The following is a 3,328-nucleotide window of genomic DNA, read 5'->3' on the forward strand; positions in this document are numbered from 1 at the left end:
TTTTAAATTGCACCTCATTTATACCATTTGAATTCTTCATGAATACTTTTTATTTCCTTGATCTCTGCAATAATGGATTCCATGCTGTCTTCTGTGCCTTTGCCAATCCCAACGATTCATCTTTTGACTGTTATGCTAAATTCTGATACGTAGCTTATATCTGTTTTGATCAAGTCATTAGCTGTCCACTTCTTCCCGGAACTTCTTTTGAGGGGAATGCCCCTGTTTCATTATTTTGGCTAGTTTTCTCTCTCTCTTATGATGTTTACAAGCTTGTTATTTTCTCTGCACCTGCAAGAATTGTTATATTAAATGGGGGTCACACCCTGTGCAGGTTCTAGCCCTGCAGGTATTGTTTCTTGGAGAGTGTTACTGGCTCTCTGTTGTTGTGGCATTGGCTCTTTGAGTTCTCTACTCGTCATGATGTTTTTGACCCTCCACAAGGTGTGCTTTTATTTGTCCCTTGAAGTAGCCCTGGAAAGGAAAACAAACAAACCAACAAACAGGAAAAAGAGACATGGAAGGAAACTTGCAACTAAAAGAAATAAATGGACACACACACACTCAAACACACAGAAAAACAGCCTGAAATCAAAAATGAAACAAAACAAACAAACCAGAAACACCAGCTACAAGTAAAGAACACGGTAGAGGTGTTGCTGTTGGAAGAACACATATAAAGAGAGAAATGACAGGAGTGGGGAAAAGGAAAAAAAATATATATATTGACCAGACCGGGAGGCTAAATGGCTTATTGCAGAGAGAGAGAAAGGAAAATAAGGACGGAGGTGGGGGGAACAAAAGGAAGATAAGTTTACCCAGACAGAGAAACCAAATGGCTTGATATTCCAGAGAGAGAGAAAGGAAAGTATAGAAGTATAGGTAGGAAATGTATCAAGGGAATGGATTATAAGTGTCTGCTTAAGCAAACCTACAAGCAGAGTTATCAACCTAAAAGAGGGAAGAGAGAGGAAGGGAGAATATATCTAACAACAAGAGTTGTCCCGGAATAAATCCAGTCTATGCAGCATCACTGGTCCGGATGATGGAGCTGCCTGGTTCCACAGCGCCTATCCTGATCCATCAGATAAGCATCTACCCAGCACAGAGGGGCGTAGTTTGGGGTAGGCTGGTCCCACCTCCACTATGGACCCTCGGACTGATCCCTGAGGCCCCGCCTTGGTGGTGGTGGTGGTTGTGGGGAAATGGTGATGTCCAGCCTCGTCTCCATGACCTGGTGTACTCCGTTCCAGTTGTACTCATTGTGCCCAGGGCACACGCAGGGTGGTCCTTCTTGCTCCGCTGACTCCTTTGGCATAGCGCTTGTCTAGGATTCGCAGACCCGTTCCGTGTGCTCTGGCACTGGGGAAGTGCCTCTCTGTGCTGCTACAAATGTCTTCCTGGCTATCTTTGTGCTGCTGTGCTTCAGGGACCCCCGTTTTTTCCTGCCGTGGACTACCCTGCTGACCTCACTGCTGAGCTTGGGCATGGTGGATGCAGGCAGGCATTGTTTTGTCCCACAGCGACGCCCCCAGGGAGGGGGCCACTTTCTCCTACTTCAGACTGCGCCCTAGACGCAGCCACTGATCTGGGGGGTGGTGGATGCACGCAGGCTTTGTTCCATTGCACAGCCCTCCAGGGAGGGGCTACTGTCTCCTTCTGTGGACTGTGCCCCTGATCTACCCCTGAAACCAATGCTGCCTCCTCTCCTCCCCAAGTGCACAAACATGGAGCCTAGCCCCAGACCCAAGAAAGCCCCACAGTTAGAGATAAGATCCCTCTCAGTCCCAGTCCGAGGTTCTCCTATTATCCACATACAGCCCTACACTTCCCGAGCCACTCTTTCTCTTACTTTTGTCTCTCCGCAGAAGGGGATCTCTTCCCTCCATTCCTACTTGGCCCAATTTATGTACCCCAGTTCACAATCAGCCACCTGTCATTTCTTAAGTTGTCTCATTTCCTTCAGGAGTATTCAGTGTCTTTTACTTGCAGACTTTTGGGGTTCAAAATACTTTGGCTTCAGCACTTTGTTTGAGAGACATGGGATGTACAGATCCCCCTACTTCTCCAGCATGTTGACCCCCATGCCCCAGAAAGATTTATTTATAAATTGATGGACATCAAATTCTAGATCTTATTTTCTTATTAATGTTATTAGGATTAAACTCAGTACATACTTTTAGTTTCAAGAGAAATTCCCTGTGATTCCTTTGAAAATGAATTGAAGAGGCAATCCAAATAAATATCGCATTCCCTTACTGGGACTTCTCCCTCTCCATCTCTCTCTCTCTCTCTCTGTCTCTGTCTCTCTCTCTCTCTCTCTCTCTCTTTCTCTCTCACTCTCCTTCTCTTTGACACACACACACACACACACACACACACACACACACACACACACACACACCTCCCCCAGACTGTCAGGAATCTCTCTAAGGTGCCCGCCCAATTCCATTGCCAGTACATAAACTTCACCAGTACTCGGGACTAGAAATCCTCACTAAGGTCTGGCCGGAACAAAATAGAAGAAAACAGCCTCTGTCAGTCCCACTCTCCTGCCTGTTCAGTTTCCTCCCTCCTGCCAGGTCACCCTGACCCCAACCCCACCTTGCTGTCAAAGCCCATTCTATAACTACCTGACAAACCTAGCTAGTGTTTGATTCTGCAGCAAAACGCAACAAAGTTCCAAAAGGTCTCAGCCCTCCCAGGCCAATGAGTCAGCAGGAAAACACCAGGCCAAGAATCACACTAGGAGAATTCTCATTCCAGCTGTACCACTTCCTGGCTGAAGATGCAGAGTGAAGCTGTCTTCCAAAAACAGTCTAGCTCCACATCTGTAGGCCTCTAGCCCACCTGCATTGCTACCAGGCTCGGAGACACATCCAACGATTTTGATTCTTGAGCCTCTTCTGGACTTTGTTTGCTTTGTTTAAAATGTCTAACCTCTAGGATAAACTAGATTTTGAGACACAAATATGCACAAATATGCAAATTCCCCAAGGGAAAAGACACGTCCAGGGGTCTTTTCACTGCAGTCATCCATATCCCCAAAGCACTGATTTCTACCGTGTACATAATTAGAAGAAACAGGCAGGCACCTTCCCAATGACAATTAAAAAGCAACAGAAGGTGATGAAGAGCCCCACCTGATGTAGTAGCTGAAAGCCCAGAGGTCAAGAATTACCCACCACCACTACGGAGGCAGGGGTATGCCTCAAGAATAGAGCCTGACACACAGAGTCCCTCAGTCAGTTTTCGGTGAGTGGTGAATAAAGCCACAGGTGGACCAATAAACTGACAAGCAAGCAAGCAAAGGCTGACAAGGGAAAAT

Source organism: Panthera onca (genome assembly GCF_046562875.1).
Source record: "Panthera onca isolate mPanOnc1 chromosome Y unlocalized genomic scaffold, mPanOnc1 haplotype 2 h2.ChrY_unloc_4, whole genome shotgun sequence".
NCBI lineage: Eukaryota > Metazoa > Chordata > Mammalia > Carnivora > Felidae > Panthera > Panthera onca.